At 29.8% G+C, this 24,911-nt stretch overlaps 1 long non-coding RNA gene across 1 annotated transcript in view; it reads right to left on the bottom strand.

The window, feature by feature from the left end:
• LOC122268840 (uncharacterized) overlaps positions 1–18,189 on the bottom strand; it is a 34,071-nt gene extending 15,882 nt beyond the window's left edge. Inside the window, exon 1 of the long non-coding RNA XR_006224706.3 lies at positions 17,885–18,189. This is a non-coding gene — a long non-coding RNA (uncharacterized LOC122268840). The remainder of the gene's footprint in view (positions 1–17,884) is intronic.
• Positions 18,190–24,911: the final 6,722 nt, after the last annotated feature.

The following is a 24,911-nucleotide window of genomic DNA, read 5'->3' as shown; positions in this document are numbered from 1 at the left end:
ATACATTTTAGTTATATGCGTACATACATTGTACTATACAATGTCTGTATGTTCATACATTCATTGTATGTACATGCGTACAAAAAAACGAACGTATACTGCACACAACTACGTGCATAAAATACATGCATTATTTGTATGTAAATACACACGCGCATGTCTACATTGTTTGTACAGGTATATACATTCATACATATATTACATAATACATAAATACATATGTTTATACATTTTAGTTTGATACCTGCTTAATACATACAAAATATATCATTATACTGCCGGCCAGGTGGCCGAGCGGTTAGCGTGCTTGACTGCGAAGCCATAGGCTGCGGGTTCGAATCCCGCTCTGGGCATGGATGTTTCTATCTCTCTTTGTGCTGTCCTCTGTTGTGTGTGTGTATGTGTGAATGTGGCCCACCCTATAAACGGGTTTGTGGCAGTGTGGAGTGGCAATGTTGCTCGCCTCCGTGACTTTGGTTCACAGGTGCCCTCTGGGTAACGCGAAATGAGCAATAATTCTGGCATAGTATAGGCAAAGATTCAAATTCAGTGCCTGCCATTGAAAAAAAGAATATCATTATACTACACAATATTCACTTCATTAAAATGAACGGTGTCAAAATTCTGGGCTAATTGCTCAACATTCTAAAACCGCAATTTGAGCTGTGTCCATTTTTGTATACATGCACTTCAAGCTTTGTCCAGTTCTGTAAATACGCATTTCAAGCTGTGACCAGTTTTGCAAACAAACATTTCGAGCCGTGTCTAGTGTCGTAAACATGCATTTTGAGCTATGTCCAATTTCATAAAAATGCCTTTTGAGATGTGCCTATTTTTGCAAACTTGCATTTCGATGTGAGTCTTGCTTCGCAAAAACGCATTTTGAGCTATGTCCATTTTCGTAAACATGCATTTTAAGCTATGTCCATTTTCGTAAACATGCATTTCGAGATGAGACCATTTTTGCAAATTTGAATTGCGACCTTTATCTAGTTTCGTAAACACGCATTTTGAACTACGTCCATTTTCGTAAGCATGCATTTTGAGCTATGTCCATTTTCGTAAGCATGCATTTTGAGCTATGTCCATTTTCGTAAGCATAAATTTTGAGCTATGTCCATTTTCGTAAACATGCATTTTGAGCTATGTCCATTTTCGTAAGCACGCATTTTGAGCTATGTCCATTTTCGTAAGCATACATTTTGAGCTGTGTCCATTTTATTTTCGTAAGCATACATTTTGAGCTATGTCCATTTTATTTTCGTAAGCATGCATTTTGAGCTATGTCCATTTTCGTAAACATGCATTTTGAGCTATGTCCATTTTCGTAAGCAAGCATTTTGAGCTGTGTCTAGATATAAAAACTCTGATGCTTTGTTGATGATCTATTATTTTCAAGTTATTTTCGTTTTTGTATTTCAATTTGTAAAATAAGTACTAACCAAATCTTTTATTAAGTGAGTTGAAAATTAACGTAAACATTGATAGCTTTATGGTAACCCACACTTTTTTTCTTTAAACTTCAAGAAGGAACATCGAGCTTATATAATAAAAATCTCCAGGTATAAATAGGTTTTCTTACTTCTCTTTTTGTGTAAAGGATATAAGATAAAAAGAAAAACAAAATACTTTACAAAAAAAACGAGCTAAAAAATCACTTAAAACTACGATATTTTCTAATAAAATCGAATTTTGAAAAAAAAAAATCTCAGTTCACAAATAAAATTGGCTCTTACATCCCGTTAAATTTCAAATCTGTAGTTGCACTTTTCTGGAATATAGAGAAATGCTAAAAATTATTTTGTGTCATCTTACGCAATACATATTTAATATGCAACACTTATATTTTCAAATTTCTTACTTTCACAGAAAAACAAAAAATACTCTAAAAATTCATAACAGCAGTTGCAGCTCTTATGTTGTTGTTTTTTTTTTAATTTAGAAACATACCTACACAATTTTTATTACAAACAAAAAATATAATCTAAAAACTGTATTCCAAATCATATAAAATGCAAAAAAAACTTTAAATTTTAAGTAAAACATTAATTAAAATAGGTGTTTTAATGGTTGAAATCAATTATAAAATGTAAAATAATTTTCCATTTATTAAAAGCAGACTATTATGAAATAAATCAGCTTACAATTCTAAATAGTTTAAAATTATAAATAAGTAAAGAAAAAAATCGCGTTTGTAATTAAATATTCTCGATGAAAAAAGATATCTTGTCTTATTAAGCTTGAATAATGCATTACCATTTGACGCCATTTAATTTATGTAAATTACCACTATACTCAGATAAGTGAATTAACAAATTATGTTTACCCGAAATAAGATTAATGAAGAAGAAAAAATACGGACTTCTTGATATTATACTTTTTTTTCTCCATAAAATATTTTTTAACGATCCTAATTATTTTTTATGATATTCGGATCATAAAAATAAAGATTCAAACTGAATCTTTATTTTTAACAAGAATTATTCAATTTAATTATGCTCAGTTTGCAATTATTGAAATTTTTTTTAAATATTTGTTTAGAATCTTTTTACGACACTTGAAAAAATTATAACTTAATGTTAAAACCTAATAGAAATTTTTCATCTTAAAAAAACTAAAATTATATTTTAATATATATTTTATACATGTTTCCTTTTTTTCTTCTTTTTGTTTTATACCTCGCAAAATAAATTAAATTTATAAATTTGATAGCTAGTTAAATAAGGTAACATTTTCTATAGCGAGTAATATTCAGAAAACTGCAAATATTAATTTAAAAAAAGGACATTTCGGATTATTTTAGAAATAGTTTTTATTTATTAATGTACTTAAAAGTGCCGCATGGATTTCATCAGTAATCCGAAATAAATTTAACGCGCAACCGAAATAAATTCCACTCGCATTTTTGCTTCATCACAGTAATTTTTTATAGTTATTTTAAAAATTTCATTTCACAAAATTTATGCAAAATTTGAATTTGCAAGCTTTTGTTGTTGCTGTTGCTTCTATTACCTACATGCCATGCCAGCAAGCCTGCTTGGGAAACCAAGCGAATGTAAGTCAGAGGGTGTATTTCATGTTTTTATGTGTCGTCATCTAAGGGAAGAATTTCGGTCACACACACGTCACAACCCGTTTTACAGAGTAGACTCATTCCTATATCCATCAATTTATCCACAGATCATAATTTTGAGCTGAACCAGAAAAAGATCAATCTCTAATTCAGCACCCCAGAGTTATTGTATTGTTCTGTAAGCTTAGAGGACTTTTTGACCCAAGCAGATTTAACGTGCAGCAGTCACCATTTTGTACATGGGGTTTCCTCTGCCACCGGGATTCGAAATCCCGTTATCACGAACATAGGTCCAACGTCCTACCAACCAGGCAATCCCGAGCTGCTAACTTTTCAAGAACGCTTACTCATAACAATCATAAAAACGTAAAATCTATAAATATATAATAATATCTCATAAACTGTTTAAAAAATATTAAGTGACTTCCAGTGCTATGATGTAGCTTGAATAGCTTGTTAGAATAGCTTGTTGAGCATTAGGCGAGTGCTCAAAGTGTTCATTAAAATTCACATTCTTATGTTAATAAAAGGAAGGATTAGTTACGTGTGTTTGTTCAATAAATCGAACACCGTTTAAAATTTGGATAGCGTGTGGAAGGGGCAATTTTAGCCCCAGATGCTAAAAATCGGTCAAATATTTCAATGGGTCCATATGGGAGAGGCGTTCAAAAAATAAATTGTTCGCATCATTTTAGTATTAGGCACTGCTATAATTTAAACTTGAAATTATTCTGGGTCTTTTTACAAATGTTTTAAATATAACATCAATAATGTTTGCTGTCATATAGCTCTGTTTGATCGAATTAGAGTTTTGTTCTTTAAGAATCAATTATTTTTTTATTCGTTAGGTCAGGTAAACTCACTCATCAACATGGGAGTCGTGGGGATCAGGGAATAGTGCGCTCGCCTCCCAATGGAGTGTCTCAGATTCGAATCCCAATGAGCACTGGTTAATAGGAATTCTATTTCCAGCTCGCTACGACCGCTGCACAGTAAAATATCCTGAGTGGTGAATGAATCATGAGTTAGAATCCCCTTGCCGTTGGGCTCACTATACGAGGTTTTTGTGGTTTCATGCCCATATAACAAAAATGGGGGTTGGTTCTATAAAAAATGGTGTGACATTTCTTCAGTGTTGGATTCCACGTTAAAAGACTACGGAGTTTAACATTGATAATCGAAAGCTCAGTACTTCGTCGGCTGTTCAACGCAAGTTATAAAATAAAATAATCAGCACACATAGCATGTAAAGACTAGATCACTAAATTAGTATTTCTAAAATTATCTGATATCACGCGTATTTCGTTTATTTCGTATACGTACGCATTTGAAACGTGTTGCTAAAAAAATAAATAATTTCAAATCAACGGTAATAGAAACAAAATATGTTATGTACTAAAGAGCAAAATTATCGGAGAAAATTGCTTGATTTTGGTAAATTGTGACTGTCGTGAGTTGGTCTCAACTAATAGCATTATTTTTGGTGCCGAATGATGCTGAAAATGGTTAAGCTCTATTTTGATGAGCTAAACTGCTAAAACTGTGTTTTGCTTAATCTCATAACGTTCAAGTTACCAGGAAGCGTGACAAATAATAAATTATAATTGAAACTATTTAAGCTTTGTTAATTGTGTCTACATCTTCGTGCAGGTTTTCATAGTGTTGATTAACAGTGATAAATCTTTCATAAGTATGTCACAGACAAACAAATGTTATAGATCCAAGATTACAAAGCAAAAACTTTTTTTGGCAGTGTATTTAAAACATAACTATATTTTATATTTTCAAAATCATTTCTGTGACATAAAAAAGAAATTTTGTAATGAATGGATTTCAGTATTGTAATGCCACAATAGGCATTACACATTTCCTAGATTTTAAAATTTCTTTAATTACTAAAACTTATTTTTTAATCCTTCTTAATCGAAATTTTTAATTAAATTAAACTAATTTAGTTTTTATTACATTTTATAAAAAGCGAATGTAAAATACTTTATTCCTTTAGCTTTTATTTTACTAACTTTTTATTTCAACACTAATGTAAGACTCATTAATTCACTATCGCGACAAAATCGAAAACAAAAATCTATTCATAACTCTTCATTTCTTACCACAGGATAATCTATAAAACTCTATTCATAACTCTTTATTTTTTACTACAGGATAATCTATAAAACTCTATTCATAACTCTTTATTTCCTACCACAGATAATCTATAAAACTCTATTCATAACTCTTTATTTTTTACCACAGATATGGTTCAGTTACATGGTTATACGAATTCCAACAATCTTTTTGGTAATTCGCTTTCACCAAATAGTTTTCAAATTTAATATTAATTATGGGGGGTTGGCTTTATTTTTGGCTATGTTATCCTTCGATGATTCGCCAACCATGAATCTCTTCCCATGCTCCTAACTGACCGTTGGGAACAATTCATTCAATTTAAAATTATCTTCAATTAAAAATTATAGGGAATAGGACTGAGGACCTCTCAGTCCCAACCGTAGTATATCTATCCTAATTCAAATTCTCGATGTAAGAGAATGTTTATCTTGATCCCTTTAAGGGACTTACTTATTTTTATATTTTTGAACATGGCCATTTTTAATTTAATATTTACTTAATAAATCACTTTTTTCCTATACGACTTTCTTCTTTTCTCAGAGACAAATATCCCAAAATGATATCCAAATTGAAGTGTACCTCACACGCCAAAATTATGCTTGATACTACAAAGATGCTACCTGAACTACAACTAAAATTGGACTGATGATCACCGCCTCCAAAAGTATTTTGACAAAATAAATAAAAACCATAACATCGCAGACAAAAAATATTCCAACACTTGATAAAAACATCTCAACTCCAAAACCGGGCAGGAGATTGTAATAATAGAAAGCGACACTTCCTGCGTTAAATTGATTGTTACATTCCGGATAAGGCAACGAATACTTGTAAGGAATCTCTCTAGTTTGAATATCATAAAACTAAAAGCTATTTTCTTTGGGCTTCACTATTTCAACAAAACATATAATGACTAGCTATTTTTTTTATAAAGCGAAGGATTTCTTTTTATGCCTAAATTGAACCCTATTTGGGCTAAATTTTATTAGGTTGAATTGCATAACAGAAATTAGTTACGTCCCATACGCAAACCTATAATTTTTAGTTAACCTTTTGGGAATTTTTATCTTTCTAAGGGCATAGATGCTAAATTTTAACAACTTTATTTTTTTGCTAAGTAATTGTTTTAGAATCCTGGGTCTCCAGAGATTACCAACTGTTAGAAGAATACATTTAAAGTAACAGAAAACGATTTTTTTAAAAAAAAAATGTTCAGATTACTGCGTCCTACTCAGGAAACTTTTTTACTACAGTTCGAAATCATGGTTTGTCAACAGATGGCGATTCTGGCTAAAAAATGAAACCATATTTTATGCTGCATGCTAGATCATTCCGACTAAAATATTCGTACAGGTGTCGATTAATTTTTTTCCTTAAACATAGCCTTCTTGTTGCTAAAAATAATAGCTATTTTGAAGACAATGTTTTAAAGTTTTCTCAGTTGTAATTTTTCATTTATTGACGAATTTTAATTCTAAAGGTCTGACAATCGGCGAAAATAATTTTATTTTTAATATCGCTATCTGCTTACGAATTTTATTATTATTTTTGAAACTTGCGGAAAACTGCTTTTTAGTTTCCTAAAAAAATTGCAGCAAACACTGTCTTTGCATTCACTTCTGTTTTTTTTTTTTTTTTTTTTTTTGATTGGGGATTGATGTTTTGAAACATTAGCCATTTTTAGGATATCTCGTATTTTTATAAACGCACTGAAATACTCAAAAGTAAGCATTGCATTTGTCAAAACAGGTATAACCTGAAATTTAAATATTAAGGTAAAAATGCATTTTTAAAAACTTTATCATGTAAAATCATTGTTCATTTTTTATATCTTTATTGATAATTAAAATTTAGAAGCAATATTAATAAATTAGTAACATAATAATTCAGTTTACTTTTTCTTTATATTTGTATTTTAAATTTAATCATACTAAACACTTTAATTACATTAAGTATAATTGTGTTTTAAATTTAATCATATTAATTTCCAAATCAAGCAATTATTACGAAGAGAGTTTATTTTTAATTCAACATAACTTATAAGCTATTATATATTGCATTATCAAAATGTGGGGGAAAAAGCAGATCAGAAAAAGATGAAATTACTTTCGTAACATTTCAATGGAACGGATGTTTCTAAGCAAGATTAAGTATGTAACTTAAAACAAATGTAAGGTTTTTAATGTTTGAATTATTATTAAATGTACCTTAAAAATACGCTCCATTAACTAAGAGTAAATATCTGTTAAGGATATCTGTTCTTTCTTTAATACATCAAGCCAGGCATGAGTGCATCTTGCTTGGTCGATATAGACGTTCCTTTCGAAAATCGATCTATAGAACAGTAATTCCTTGTATGCTCTCCCTTCGTAATTAACGTGTAATACAATTAAATATAACATAGAATAAAATGTATATTATGTTATAATCAATATATGAAATTCAGAATTCCATAAAATGCCTAAAATGGTCTGAAAAAGCATGAAATACTGCTTATGTATTTATATACTGCTACTGTATATATTGTTTACGTAATTATATACAGTATATGTTATTTATATAATGATTAATATATGATGGTTTATATATCCTACTTTGTCTAAACATTCTAAGGGATGACTTATAAAAAAATGTAGACAATTTGTAGAGTGATTGACCAAATACATAATAATGTTCATATTTCATACTTTGCTTAGTGATCAAAAATTTTCAGTAAATAATGTGCAATATTTAATTATAAAAAAATATTTTTTTTAATGGTAAACGCTGAACGTACAATTTTCGTTATGAGTAATAATAGTTTTAAATATGCAATTGCATTTATTTAGTTATATTTTCAATTAGTATTAATTTACACATTATTAATAACTTTATTTTGTGATAAGAACTATGCGCATAATTGATTCGGTACGGACATACTTTACTTTGATACTTTAAGTACTTTACGCTGTTTTTTTTGTGTGTGCATTGATAAGGATAATAGTTTTTTTTCAGCATTTTTGAAAAATAGTTAGCAGGGCTGTAGGTGCTTTCGCATGCTGATGTCCAATTAGTATTTCAAAAATTACTTCTTCCAATTAAAATTCATTTCGGATAAGATGCGTGATTTGCATGGCTACTTCCATAAAAGATTCTAAATTTAAAGTGCAAAATTTCTCTATTTGAATGAATTTTTTTAAAGTTATTTTTCAAAATATCCTAATTTCACATGTTGAGGAACAAATAATGAGTGGAATATTAGACTGCATAAGTGCAGTATCACTCAGAAGTGAAACAACAATACAGCAGGTCTCTTCTAGAGTCCCTTTATCTAACGTAGTTAGAGAATTACGACACACGGGTAACAATCTAATTAGCTGAGAATCAAAATTTATCGAAAAGTAACGAAATAAATATTTTCTTGCAGACAAAACATGGAGTCATTCATTCTGCTTTCATTCAAGATGTCTTTATTCAGAGGAATTTCAAAATTATTGGAATTAATTCTTTTTTCTTATGCTCAATATTAATCTTTCCTATGCAATATATATCTATTTCCCGCAAAAAGAATGTTTAATGATCAGATACTTTGTGAAGTAATTGACTTTTAAAAACTATGATAGCTACACTTATCAAGTTATTTTATCAAGGAAATTTTATCAAGTTACATATGCCATCACATGATAAATAAATAAGTTAAAATGAAACGTCGTGTTTAATGTGTTAAAATGTGTTTAAATGAAATGTTGGTTTTTTACTAAGATGCAAAAATTTGAAAATTTCCTTACAAACCAAATATAAAATCATATTTTTGTATTTAAAAAGCTAAATCATTAATGATTTACCCAGTGTTTGTGAAGTTCGATTTGAGAAAACTCCTCGGAACCACCATTACCTTTCCAGGGAACCCTAACGCAATTTAGGAACCACTGATGCAGACTTAAGCAAAATACAACGTGAATAAAGTACAAATGAAAGTACATAAATTGACGAAATGTACTTCCATTTGTTTTTAGAGAATTATGTACGTTCATTTGTTCTTTATATACTTTGTTTTTCGCTATTCAAAGTACCACTTTAAAAAAACACTCTCCCGAATAACTTGAAAATGTGGCTTATCATTATGTTGCCCTAAATTCTCGTTTCATAATTCATAATTCAAAAACATAATTCAAATTTTCTAGTTTCATAATTCAAAAACACTATATGTATCATTTTTTAAATGAGTCGATTTTATTTAAAAACAAAACATACACCTTTAAATTTATTTCATAAAGTTTCATATAATTACGCATTCAAATCCTAAAGTAGTTTTTAAGTGACGAGACGGAGTGTTTACAGAAAAGAATTACGGCATTCATTGCAATCTTAGTCTAGACAGAATTCATTAAGTGAAAATATTTTATGCAACTAGTTAGACCTTTTATTTTAAAAATAGTTGTTTAGAGGTTTGTTATTGCTATTCATATTGATATTTAATGATAAGCTTTTCGTCTAGATTTACTTTTCGTCATGATTTTTCTTTTTAATTCTGAGAAAATAGTAATCTAGGAAAATTTTTTTTGCCATGTTTAAAATCTGATTCATAAAATTTATTTGTTGTACTTCAAAATAATTCTGTTATACTTTCCTATGATTATAAGATATTAGTTATTTTAAATTATTTTCACCTTTCTTATAAATTTACGTTACTAAACAGTTACATTATTAAGAAAATGCACTAGTAAATATTTGCACCTGATTAAAAAAACAACTTTTTAGTAAAATATGTTTTTTATTAATTAATTTTAATTTTATTAATTAGTATGTAATTAATAAATTCTATCAATAAATTATTAATAGTTAATTATCATAAAATTAATTTATTTATTAACTATTAATTATTTATCATTAATTATGGCGAATCGAAACAAGATTCAATTTAGATTCAATTAGACAAGAACAAGATTCAATTTCCCGAAAATAACTTGCTGTCGAAAAATGTCCTGTTACATTAAATGTAACATGAATAAATATTCAAGACAAGTAATTATATTGAGACTTAAATTACTTCTCTATGACGTGTAAGTGACTATTCTAGGTCTATGTTTGAATTAAGTAAAGCAATTCCAGCCAATGATTTTCATTATCCAGACACAAGGCAGACTAACCGAAAGCTCTCATTATGTAATGGGTTGCACGCAGTAGATAGATTTTATATTAGACGGTATCTCTAATTTCCCACTGTTGATTTCAAATTTCAATTGCAATTAGCCTACAGATTTGCAAAAACCAGAACAGAAGCTTTTAAACTTTTCCATTCAGCGTCCTTCTTATCATAAATAGTGAGTTTTCGCGCCATCATATTTGAGTAAGCAAGAATTCGTAAAATATAGTTTTCCTCTAGAGAGAAGGAGGTGAAATGGTGAAATATTTCACTGGATTGCAGAAAAATTTTATTTAGGCTAAAATCCGGCTTATAAAAGAAAACATTAAGTTAATTCATAAATTTACTTTAATTTTATTATTCTTTTTCGAAATAGTTTTTTTTTTAAAATTCTATTATGGTTATATAAGTTGATCAGTAAATATTTTCAGAGATCGGTGATCATTTGCATCAATCCATCATGACTCACAGAATGGTCGATCACTCAGTGCACACATTTTTTTAATAAATAACGCAAGGGAAGGAATTGTTTATTGCATTTATGCAAGAATTTGATCTTGGCTAGTTTATATAATAGTAATTTTTATTAATGCTTAATTCTAATAAACGGCCACAGGGTCATTGTCATTTGTGTCCATGGATTACCAGGAATCGCTACAAAAGTTTTCTTGTTTTACACCACCCACTACACTACTGCTACGAATTGTTACTACACTACTGTTTATTTCTGCCTGCAACAGAGGGCGTTGCCATCCCTCACAGTAATTCTATAATCACTTGCGTGGCTGGCAATGAATTGGAATGGGTGTCTCATTGGAAGGCCGTAAAAATATCGCACCATCATATTGTTGCTTTATTGTTTACTATTACTAAATTTGTTTGTTATCAAAAATTGCCTCATTATTCAATGCACCCATTCGCCACTGAATCAATATGCAACAACTATTCTTTTTTAAAAAAACTGCTCCCTACACTACAAAATATGAAACAAATAGCTACTACAGTAGTTTTGCTATAAGCAGCGCACTATACTTTCAACCACTAATCATATCTAATTCGGAAATGGGCAATTCAAATCCGAAATTTTATTCAGAAGGCTGCAATTTGTTTTTCAAAATTATGTTTTTAATTTAGTTTATTTTGTGGTCTGAGCGCACAAGTTTATAAAGAACATATTGGTTTATATATATACTGCTTTTTTTAATTCTAATTTTGAATTTAATTTCTTCAACATTTAAATATTAATTTGACACCCTCAAGATGTGTATGCGTTATTGACTACAATTTTGCTGAGGATTCTAAAAATATGCTAAAAGCCGGTTATTAAGGAACACCTTGTATTTTACTTTATTCTCATTTATTCACGCAATTATCCAATAAGAACTTTGAAAGTAATAAATGAATCAATTTTTAATTACTCACACAGGAAATGTAAAACTTTTCCCAAGTGATCCTTTGAAGTTAATTGCGTCTAATCGGCTTAGCTAATTGAGAAAGAACTTAAGAGTTTAGTGGAAAAGGTATCTAAACAAGCATTAGGGTTGGCGATAATGCGATTTTTCTACGATTTTCATACGAGCTATTTTCTCAGTTTTAGGGGGTATTCTTATAGCGAAACGTGACCAGAATAAAAAATTATCTTTATCCAACCATTGTTTCGTTTTAAATTTTATTTTTTAAGATCTCTACATTACATATTAATTTTTTCCTCTTAATTTTTCATCAAGTCCTTTAAAAAAATAAGAAAATCAGTCGTTTTGATAAAGTAAAGTTAACGCATGCATGAAATTATAAATTACTTAGATTACAGTTTGCGATAGATACTTTTTGAATTTAGTAAGTAAGATTGGTTCATAATTTTTTGGCGCTGTACAGTGTCAAAATTAAAAACAAAAAGGCTTGAATAACTTTTGATCTACTGATCGGATATTTACGTACTAATTTGCAAACTCAGAAACAAAAATGTACTTTCTCTCTATAAAAATCCTTTTTCTCCTACGGAATCTGATATCGCAACCTCAAAACATGAACGGCAGACATATATATGAGCCAATACTTTAATCAGATGCCCCCTTAATGTTAATTTTATCTTCGCTTATTTTGTTACACCTCAAGAAATTTTTAATCAAACTCTGTAAAAAATTTTAAAAAAATCAGTAATTTTAAAACTAATTTACTGAAAGATAAAATTAGTAAATAGTAAAAAGAAGATTTAAAAAAAAGATTTTTGCATGAAAACATTTTACATTTTTTTAAAAATTTAACTTAAAATCGATTAAAAAATTTAATCATACGACTTTCATATTTTTACACTGTTTTAAAATATGTAATTTAAAAAATACGTAAAATTTTAAATTATGTAAAAAATAAATTATAAAATTTTTAAAATATGTAAATGTACATTATAAACTATGTAAAAAACTAAAAAGTTAGTAAAATAGTTTGAGTGAAGAAAGAAAATCACATTTTTAAACATTCATTTATCGAATCTGACTGATTCCATTCACGCTTTAAGTTATTTAATATTATATAATTTTAAATGGTAGAAATCAGATTTTTTTCAAAGAATTAAAAATAAAAAATTATACAAAAAAGCATTTCGCTTGGAGTTATCCTCGGATAAACAATTTTTATAATTTAATTGATATTTCTTAATTGGGTATTTGCACTTCAAGACGATCACAGATACCCACACATGTGACCTATGACGTCAGCGCTAGAAAATCGTTAAAAGCAAAATAGCGGGTTAAAGTTGAATAAGTTTTCCCTCTCAAGTTAGAATGTTAATTAACGTGAAGTTAATTAAATACAGGGCAATATAGCACATAGAATTTGTTGAAATATAATTCTTTCCCGTCTACGTCTTTCACTTAACTTAGATTTATTATTTATTTATTTATATTATTGTAGCCGTGATATATATTTGTTTTGTGTGCCTAGCAACTTCGATGCATAATTAGTGTGTTTATGTTCTTCATGGCTTCATGCCTGTCTTTGTGTCAAATATGAAATATGTAGTGAAATAATTGAAATCTTCGTGAAAGAATTTTTGTGTGAAAATATAGACTGTGTCGCTTAAAAGAATTGAGACTTCATGGGCTTGACTTACTCAAAATAAAATAGAAAAAACAGTTGCTAACGTAAACAAATGACACGTTTCAACAATCAATCTGGATTGAGATACCCACACTACACTTCTTGTAGTTATCCCATTGGTTCGAATAGTTCCAAAGATATGGTTAAATATGAAGAAAAAACAAAATAATCAACTACTAATTGTAAAAATGAGAAGAATTCAACTTCACTCCCGGTTTAAATTTTAAGACAATACTTTTCAAATTGATGTTATGCAATTTTGAAATTGAGAATCGATTTCGAAGATCTAAAATCTGAATCTAACGAAAGACAAAAAAACATGTGAAAAAATAAGTAAATATATAAAATAAAAATTTTAAAAAAAATAGAAAAATAAAATGAAATAAAAGAATAAATGAATAGAAAGAAAAATACTCTAAAATGCATATTCTTACATCTGATTTGGCAACTTAGAGCATATGGATTTCAAAGATGACATGATAAAATGCAGAATTGTAATTTAAACATCAGTAAATATTATTTTGCAAAGAATAAAAAAAAATGCATCGTTTCAAGTATTTCGATTACTTTCCTTCTTTTTCTTCCAAAAACATATATATTTCCTTATTTCGAGATGTTTTCCTCACTCATGCTCTACGTTAGCAGTTTCCAAATGGTGTTCCGCAAACTTGAGGGTTCCGGGATAGGATAAAAAGGGTTCCCAGAATTGGGGCATGCTCTTATTTCACAGTAATTATTTTTGAAATCTTTATTTTTAAGTGTATATGATTAATATTCAATCATTTATTTAATATTTTTGTTCTCTTCAAAAAATTAAAGTAAAATACCAATAGATTTTTTTCAAATTATTATTTTTTTAATAATATTTTGAATAAATTATGAAAAAGAACCTGCATTTGTGAAAAACTGTATTAGTATTTCCTATAACGCTCCAAACCAAAATAAAAAATAGATTGGTGGTTAAATAGAAATAAGTTTTTCAGTTCCTTTAGCTTCCATTTCAGCGAATCTCAAAACTCAGATTGCTTATTTATTTAAATTTCAGCTTATGTATTTACACCGAAAACAAGTTATAACTAAATGCGATAGAGCTTCAAGAGTTCAAGTTCAACTGTCAGATATAAAATCTAATTTCTACTAATGAACAAAACTATGAAAAAATTTCATTCTTTTAAATATTTTCAAAATAAAGTAGTCTTTTAGTGGTTATAACGCTAGCAATTATTTTTATATACTTTATTTTACATTGTTTTTATATACTTTATTTAACATAGTTTTTATATACTTTATTTTACATTGCTTTTATATACTTTATTTTTTTCAAAGTCGGGGTTCTGCCGAAAAAAGTTTGATCATTTAGAGTTCCATAGACGAAACAATTTGGGATGTATTTTAAATAAATTATTAATTATATACTTCCTTAATTCAGCACCTTTTACAAATATTCGCTTGAAATTTGAGTACGAAATCATTTAACGTCTCATTCAGTTTTTTAGTTAGAGCAATTTAGTTCACTTATAAATTTTTATCGTTTAACTATTTTCATAACAAATCAATCATTTTAAACCGAATTATTGACTACAATTGCAAGATACAATAGAAGCATTTTTAAATTTTTTATAATAATCTATTTCATTTAATAGCGATCGAAATATTTTTGAATAGAAAGGTATACAATTTTATGAAGCAATTTGTGTTTTTAATTTAAAATGACAAAATATAAAACTTTAGTGAAAACAGTTTGCGAATCAGAAAATTTCAAGAAAGTCATATTTTTTTTAAAATTTTCTTTTATCAAGAACTATTCGCCCGCTTTTGGTCAAGTTCGGGATTTTGTTATTGAAAACTACGTACATAGTTTAAAATTATTCTCAAATTTGTGTACATTAAAATTCAAGCATTTTATGACCTTTAACAAATTTGTACATTAATAAAAATAAATTTAATAGTAAATAATTATTGAATTTATAATAGAAAACAATAGATGTTTTTAAAATAATTTTTCTTACGAAAATCATTATTTTAATTATATATTTGAGCAAACAAGATTCTTTATTGAGTGTATAATTTTTTTTATTCAGTTTAATAGGTTCAAAGATAAGAAATAGATAGAAGATAGAATATATTTAGAAAAGATAAAGAATTAGTGAAATTAACATTAGGGGGCCAAAACTTTGACTCACTCTGTTGTTTTTTTAATGCCATTTTTATATTATTTTTATAACCGCTGTTAAACAGCCGACTCAAGTTTGGGTTTACGACTACTAATGTACAACTCCGTAGCCTTGTAATTTTGAACCAATTCAGGAAACAAGGAAACTCTTGATCAGTACCCCCAGAGGTATGATTTGTTATGGGAACATGGAGGACTTTGAGACTCGACAGATTTAACGTGAATTAGTCCCCATTTACTACACGGGAAGTCTTCGGTCGACGGAGATCGAACCCACGACCTCTTGGACATTGGCCCTGTGCCCTACCAACCAGACTATCCCGGCCTTGCCAATATCAGAAAGTCTGCTTGCGGAAACCAAGCGAATTTATGTCAAAAGGTGCGTTTTCTGCTTTCAGTGGCGCCATCTATGGCCAAAAATACTTCAGCCACACACACCTCACAGCTCGTTTATAGGGTGTACCCATTAATTAATCCTCTGATCTAATTTTGACCTGAACCAGAGAGCGATGAATCTCCAATTCAGTACCAACTGAGGTATAATTTGTTGTAGGAACATGGAGGACTTTGTGATCAGAAAGATTCAATGTGTACCAGTCATTTGATCGGTGGGGATCGAACTAACAACTTCCTGAACATGGATCCAACGTCTTACCAACCAGGCCATCCCCGATCATTCCTGATTAGTCTATTGCTCTGCAACTACTTCTCAATTTTGAGGATCAAATATCGGAATTCTTGAGAGAAAATGTGCATTTATTCATCCCAGAAAGTAAGCTTTCATGCCTAATTTCTTAGCTTCAAATATTATCTGCTCAAATTATTTAACAAATTTAATGATAAACTCTCGAACCATTGAGATTGCATCTTCCAGTCACTAGATCAGAGCTGATTTGGTCGTTCCCTTTTTATTTTGCACACTATACACCTATTTATTGTAACATAACCTATTCTGACTTAGTGTCTAATGTGGATAACATTGGATAACCTAAATATATATTAAAAATTTTTCTGTTTGTTTTCTTTTACAAAGCGATTGTCTATTTATAAATATCTAGAATATCTATCTATAGAATATCTGTAATTCCATATATCTATTTTATATACTTCTATACTACAGATATTTTATATGATTCTATACAATTATCTATAGAATATAATATTTATTCTCGTTGGCCGAAGAGTTTTATCCGAATGAAAACTTCTTAGAAGGTTATGAAATTCAATTCAAGTAGCCTTCTGAACAGCTTTATGACATACAAATATGTTTTTGAGTAGAGTGGAATTTGTTTGAGAATGTCTTACAAAAGGCAGAAAATTAAAATTTATCATTTTTGTGTAATATTTAAAAATAATTAAAAAAATTAAACTGATGAAGTTGAATTAAGTGTTTTATTTTATTATTTATTTTACTATTTTATTCCATTTATTAGTTTATGATATTCTTCTAAGTTACATATTTCTACGTAAAAAGTCTAATATTCTGTTTTTATTATGTTATTTAACCCCTCGCATTTTTTTCACGAGTCTGACTCGTGATGAAAAGTTTAGGCCAAACTTGAATATCACGAGTCCGGGTCGTTGTAATGAGAGAGAACCGTATTAAGATCGCGCCATGTTATCTTGGACCTCTAGAATCAGAAAGGCTCGTGTCATATATGATAAATAAATTATCATATTTAAATGATCATGACCCTGAAAGGGTTAAAACTTAGGGCAGAGGACGTTACTCATAAAGCAGAAGTTTTTTATAATAGAACAATTAGTCTATGAAAAAAAGAGGTAAAAATTAAAACATAATATAAACTTGTTAAATAATGGTTCAAAATTTCTAATAATCAATTTATAATATCTAAATAAATCAAAATCAGCTTTTTATCGTTTCTATAAAATCGAAATTAACTTTTTTTTGCGATTCCCTTATTCAAGTGCCAATTTAGGCATCACATTCCTAAGCTTGACCCAGGGTATAATAAAATCAGCTTTAGTGAGATAAGTTTGGTGGCATTCGTTTATCTATGCAAAAAACAATTATAAATTCAAAATACCAACAAAAAAAAATGGAAATACATCTAAAAATTAATGTTGCAAACGAAAATATATAATCAATGGAAATAGGATCAATCGTATTTTTAAAAAAAAAAACAACTTAAAACTGATGACTTTGGATTTGTTAAAATTTGGTTACTATAAATTCAACTTAAAAATAAGAGTTTGGTGATGAATGCTATAAGACTAATAAATTTGTGATAAAATTACCTTACATATAAGTAAAAGCTTATAAACTTACATTCAAAACACTCCGAATTTTAAAACATGAAATACAAAATTTCTCGAAAGCGATCGTCAGAAACAAAACAGAAAGAAAACTAAAAACAAACTCAAGAATTGTTGCTAAAATCAGTGTCCAAAATTTACACAACAAAAGTGCTCCAATATAAGCCCGGATGACGGTTCTTATAAATTTAAGTACATTTTGGTTAATCCAAAAACGTTTAATATGAACTGAAATCGTGAATAAATTTATAATTAATTAATCAAATCATTAAGAATATCACTAAGGAACATTCAGAAATACATCTGGGGCTACAGTGGTACTCTAACTCTTTACCCTTGCGCTTCAAATAATTTGGTGGAGGGACAATACAGTAAGCCTATTTTGTTTATTTAGATCCGATGAGACAGGTTTTACTTGGGGCCTCCCTGTCAGAGCGGTATCACCAGCTCTGATAAGCGTGGAGGTGGCTGGTTCGAATCACACAGAAACAGTGGATGCGTCTTGGTGACGTCCTCTCTGTTTGTGCTATCTTCAACTTAACAAAGACAGTATGCTGCATCTGTAATGCGCACGCAAGCCTGCAAATGTATATAAATCCAGTAATAAATAAACTAATCTCTCTCGGTTCACAGGTACTTTGAATGCTTGAGATTGTTTTGGTTCAGTTCAAAACTTATTATGGAATACAAGGAACACATCCAAAGAAATCTGGACAGTATCTGGACTTTCCAGACTCTGGCGAGGGAGAAGTCTTCATGATCGTGTTCGTGTTGTCCTTCTCTGTGTTGTACTACCTATCCTTCTACTTGATGAAAGTTTAAAAGTTTCAATTGAGCACACAAGTCGGCAAATGTATGGTGCACAATAAATAAAAATAAATAGGTTTTACTTCAATTATGCACTTGTATGCTGTTCTTTTATAACGAGGGATAGCCTATGTGACTTCGGACACTAACCTGTGACATTCTCTGTCGCAATCTTCACCATCTTTTAATCGCACTTGTTCTGCTTCGGTTAAGCATTCATAGGTCATTCGCTTGTAGTCATTTAACAAAGATTTTTTACTAACTTCGAGATGCCGATAATTGATGCATGTTGTTCTCTTCTAAACACAGGTTATCCTTTGTAACCTTCGAACACTAACCTGCGACATTCTTGACCAACCGAGCTTTTTTCTTAATTGCTCTTGTTCCACTATAATAAAGCAGTTCAATGCTATTCCTTTGCTGTTGTTTGACTAAGTTTTTTGTTATTGTTGGCTTGCGTCGCCCTAGAGCTGCACAATGGGCTATTGGCGACGGTCTGAGCAACATCCCTGAGGATGATCCGAAGACATGCCATCACAATTTTGATCCTCCGCAGAGAAGATGACTTCCCTGCTTCAGTAGCCAGATGACCTGCCCGTGAAGTCTAGCACTTTGCGGTAGAACAGTTTAATTGTTGTTTTAGTTCATTTATGTCGCACTATAGCTGCATAATGGGCTATTAGCGACGGTCTGGGAAACATCCCTGAGGATGATCCGAAGACACGCCGTCACAATTTCGATCCTCTGCAGGGGGGACGTTTCGGTAGCCCGATGACCTGCATGTGAAGTCGAGCACTTTACTGTAGAACAGTTTAATGAGGACCATTACCGCAAACCCTCGATCCCTACACAGACTGATCCAAGTGGTAACCAACCCACACACTGACTGCAGCCAGTGATGTTTAACTTCGGTGATCTGCTGGGAACCGTGTCTTAACGATCAGTGGGACAAAACAGTTTAACGAGAACCGATACCGCAAACCCTAGATCCCTTTGTTCTCAGATCAAAGTGGTCACCCATCCGCACACAGACTGCAGCCAGTGATGCTTGACTACTAAGTTTTTTTTAAAAAACAAACTTTGGGGTACCGATTAATGAATTTTCTCCATAACGCTGGAGATCAATGTCTCTCATTCACCCCTGATATTATTTGTATATAGTTTACTCAATTTATTATAAGCGTTTCTATGCAATTCGCTTTTAAGCAAAATGGTTTTTAAAAATATTATCGGGGTGTGAACTCACTACTTTTCTTGATCCAGTCTGAGACTTTAGTCTTTCGACCACCCGTACTAGTTCACTAGGTGTCATGTAAGATGCATGTTGATAGTCAATAACATCAACATAGTGTATTTACTGATGTGACTGAAAGAGTGAAGTCTAGCACAAGACTTCGAAGTAAAAGGTCGCTGGTTCATGCCCCGAAATTATTGAAGAAGCTTACAAAAAAAAAAAAAAAGAACACAAGTGCTTTTATGAATGAAGGCCGATATTGAAGTAGATGGTCAGTTTTAATGTTGCGTGTCTAAAATTTTCAATTTTTTGTTATGTACCGGTCTTATTTCTTCATAATAAAGCTTAGCTAACCACTCTTCAGACCTCACAGGCCAAGTTGTTTCACAGTTCTGCCAAGCAGTCTGTGGCATGGAAGTAGCGGTCTGAAATTCCACCTCAACCCTAGTTACATCATGGGGACGTCCTCCTCTAACTTGTGCTATCTGTTCTTCAACTTGACAAAGACTGTATGCTGTATCTGTAATGCGCACACAAGCTTGCATATTAATGCACAACAATAAATAAATAAACTAATCACACTCTCTGTTGCTTTGAATGATAGAGATTTCTCTTGCTTCAGTTAAAAACTTATTATGGAATACAAGCGACACATCCAAAGAAATCATCAGTATCTAGACTTTCCAGACTCTGGCGAGGAAGAAGCCTTTATGATCGTGTTCGATGTTTCTTCTTTAAAAGAAGAAGAGCTAGCCATTGAATTCCCGGAAGAAAATAAAATGAAAGTAAGCTTAAAACATGAATTCCGTGAAACCGGTGATATCACCTTCAGTCGAGATTGTACGTACGTTTATATGCTGCCTGATTATGTTCAGAGAGCCAATTTAGTTGCTTATTGGTCCGAAGATGATTTCCTTGTTATCAAACACCAAAAGACAAAAGAAACTAAAATACCATCTGAATCTAGTGAAAAGCCTGATGGATACGAGTTTAAGTCAGATGGAATCATAAATTTTTCTCCCGTAGACAATAAAAATGGGGAAAAGGTACAGCAAGAGACAACGTCATGCGAGAAGAACATAATACCAGAGAAGCTGTCTAAGTGTTCATCAAGTGAAAGCGAGGAAATGCTGATGGAAGAAATGAAATCGCTAAATGTGTCAAGCAAAAGCTGGGAAAAAGCAATACAAGATCGAAAGTCTACGAGCATATCAAGCGAAATCGATGAAAAAACGCAAGAATCTAAATTGATAGATCACACAAACTCAGTTCAAGTGATACCCCGTTTGGTTCCTGAAAGAGTTCACAATCAATTCAATCTAATGCTTACTGAAAGTGACTTACAAGCTGCAATGAATGACATCGAAAAACGAATGAATTTTGTCAATGAGTTTATTGATAAGCATACTTTTGATTCTCATCATTAATCGTTTGTTTTAATCAGAAAAGTAGAAAAATGAAATTTCTTAAGTTAGCAGTACGCAAGTGTTTCATGTTATTAAACTAATAACCTCATTTATAGCTTAAATAGTTACTGATAGAAATTGAAAAGTTGTTATGGGTATAATTTAAAAACTCACAACTTTACTTTTAGTTAGCCTTATTCCAGAATTTCTCGTAACTTTAGAGTTTATCTTTTTGGATGCCTTCTAATTATACAAATTTAGCTTACTTCTGCAATGGAATAACTAAATTATCTTTTCTAATATTAGTATAGGTGAAATTTTCTAATAAGGGTGCATTGTTTGTTTTAGCAAATTGAAATATTTCATGTTATTAAACTAGAACTTTTCTATTGCTGACAGTGGCTGATAGAAAGTGAAAAATTGTTGTGCATGTTCCTAAATAAAAACTCACAATTCGACATATAAATAGCCTTATTCAAGCGAGTTATCAGAGTTTGCTATCTTTTTGGATGCTTTTTCATTATGCAACTTTTATCTTACTTGCATAATTGAATGACTAAATTTTCTTTATCGATATTAACCTAAATGAATGTAAAAGATTTATAAAATCAAAAGAAAGTAATCTTTAAGAATAGGTAAGCTTAGAGTTTGTAGAAAAAAATTAGTCTTTGTGCTTTGAGAAAAGATGGCTTTATTAAGCTATCAAAGTTCAACTGAAGTGTTTTATGTATTTATTTAAAATTAATTTCATTCTTACTTAACTGCGTGTGACTTACTGTAATTGTTGAAGCTATACTGGCTCTTTTGAAGTGATTTTTATATAAATGAATGTAATGTTTATTTCAAAATTAGAAATAAAAATTCTAAATCACTTAATCTAATTATTTCTTGTTATCTTTGCATTTTAATTTTTTTTATAGATGTTTTCTCATTATATAACTGCAATTCTTTTAGAAAATTGTTTTTTGCAATTCTTGAATGGAAATTATGTAATTTATTAAAACCTAGCTTATGATAATTATTTATTTAAATGGATATCATTTTAGTTCAGTTAATATACTCTTGTATAACTAAGCTATCTTTATGAATAATAAAACTATTTTCTTCAATTTTAGGCACTTCTCGAAATTTAATCAGCATGTATGAGAAAAAATTCATGCCTTAAGCCATAAATTCTAAGTAAAATTTTGTAGATAATGATTTTTATTCTATTGAAAAAGAAATAACTACAATGAATTACGCTATTATGATTAATTTTAAATAAAATATTTTCAGAAAAACTAAATTTGTTAACGAATTTCAAAATTAGACATATAAAATTCAAATACGAAGTTCTTATATATTTGAAACTGAAAATATGTTGGATTTTAAAAAATGTATTATTTAAACTATAAATGCAACAGCTTTCTTCTTATTATTATTGTTTGTTTTATAATGCAGTTGAAAAGCTTCAGAATGTTCCATTGTACGTGTTTTGTGTATTTACTTTTAAAAAGTGCATTTCAGTTCCATGCTTAGTCATTAGAGGGCAACACGAAATATCTTTCAAAATACAGAATTTTACGTCGATGGAAAGTTGTCACTGTGCTTATATATTTGCAAAAAAGAAAGTCAAATTGAAAAATGGAAGGGAAAAACTATTCTACAATCGAACAAAACTTTCATTCTGCCTGGCGGGGGAGGATGATTAAAACGCTTATTTTTAAGTATAAATATAAAATAAATTTTAGTTTTCGAGTTTAAAAATTTGAAGTAACAGAAGAAAAAATTATAAATGAATTATGACTTCTTAGAGTACTGGAGGCATAAAGAAAAACAGCGGATCACTTTGAATAACTTCTGATCCTAATGATCTGATTTTCACGTTCTGGGACTCAATGGTTCGACCTCGAATACGCTAATCAACACTAGATTGCCCAAGGAAGTCGGGTTGACAGCTTTTTAATTTCAATGAGAAAGCAATGACGTATATTACGACGCAATTTCTTAGAATTTTGTGACTTTTTGTACAACAAAACTTTTTTTTATTGTTAATATTTACTAATAACTTGTTATATAACTGTAAATAATGTAAACAATATTAAAAATTTTAAACAAGTTTTTTTTGCACATTATTCTTTCACAATCCAGTAATTTTGACTGCTTTTGGACAATATATGTATAGACTAAGTTTCAGTCTTTCTAGTGTTAATAAGTGCAAACGATAGTTTAACTTACAGAAACGTGCTTTCTCTGAATAAGCATTGTTTTTATAACGGATTCAGATTTTTGACCCCCAAAATATAGGGAGTAGCAGCAATCTGGGAAATATGGTCCCAATAGTTTGTGCAGAAGAATGCTCCTAAATTTGAACCCCTTAATTTTAATTTTACTTTTTGCGTATTTTTTCATGTTCAAGAACTTTTTAAGCGAATTGAAAAAATTTTACACGCAATTTTAAAATTCGGTTATCCAAAAATAAATTTCATGCAAAACATAAATTTTAGTGAGTATTAAATTTATTTAAGAATGGTCGAAAGAATTTTGAATTTTAAGGTATACAATTTTTTTACATCATTTTGAAGAATGTAATTTTTCATGGCAAAATACAAAGTTTGGCGAAATACAAAGTTTGAGCAAGTTATTCTACCGATTTCGCTCAAATTTTGTATTTTGCCATGTAAAATTACTTTCTTTAAAATGATGCAAAAAATTGTGTACCTTACTAATCAAAATTTTATCGACCATTCTTAAAATAATAAAAAAGAGCAAATATTTACTGTAAGTTTTTTTCCGCCCAGAATTATCTTTGAATAAACGAATATTATGATTGTGTGTAAAAAAATTTCATTTTTCTTAAAATTTCGAGAGATTTAGCGAAATACCCAAAAAGTAAAATTAACAATAAGGAGTCCAAATTTTGGAGCGCTCTGATGAACAAACTAATGGGACCATATTTCCCAGCTTGCGGCAACCCCCTATATTTTGGGGGTATAAAACCCGGATTCGTCGAAAAAAAACATATGTTTATCTAGAGAAAGTGCATTTTTGCGTCTGATTTCGCAAAATATCGTCTGCACCCATTAATCACCATATTTAAAGTCAAAGCAATTAAGATGGAGTCCTAGAACGTGAAGATTCGATCATAAAATCGAAAGTTATTCAGAGTGGTCTTTTTTTTTTCTTTTTTTGGGGCGATCTGAACATTTTATTAACTTCAATCTATATGATATAATTAAATGTAAATATATATGAATTACAATACGCATGGTTTCAATTTTTTTACTATTTCTTCTTTCCTTCTTTTTTACTATTTCTTTCCTTTTTTACTACTTCTAAGTTACAATATTGACTCCGATTGACCAAAATGTTGCCTTTCATTTATACTTTTACTGTTACTTTACATTCTAATCATTAAAATTTTTCTAAAAACTGCCTCTTTAAACTTGAATACTAAGTTTGTATTAGATTTATTCTGTTGAAAATTAAAATTTGCCTCTATTATCTTAGTCTATAGAAAGCCCAACTATCTTATAAAACATTTTTTTTATAAACCCTATTGACAACTTTTTATTATCAGCTTGAAATTGTGAATTTTGAAAAACGTCTTGAGT

Source organism: Parasteatoda tepidariorum, chromosome 6, assembly GCF_982258835.1.
Source record: "Parasteatoda tepidariorum strain Cologne lab strain chromosome 6, Ptep-v5.0, whole genome shotgun sequence".
Lineage (NCBI taxonomy): Eukaryota > Metazoa > Arthropoda > Arachnida > Araneae > Theridiidae > Parasteatoda > Parasteatoda tepidariorum.
Note: the sequence above shows the minus strand (reverse complement) of the source record. Positions and strands in the feature narration are given on the sequence as shown.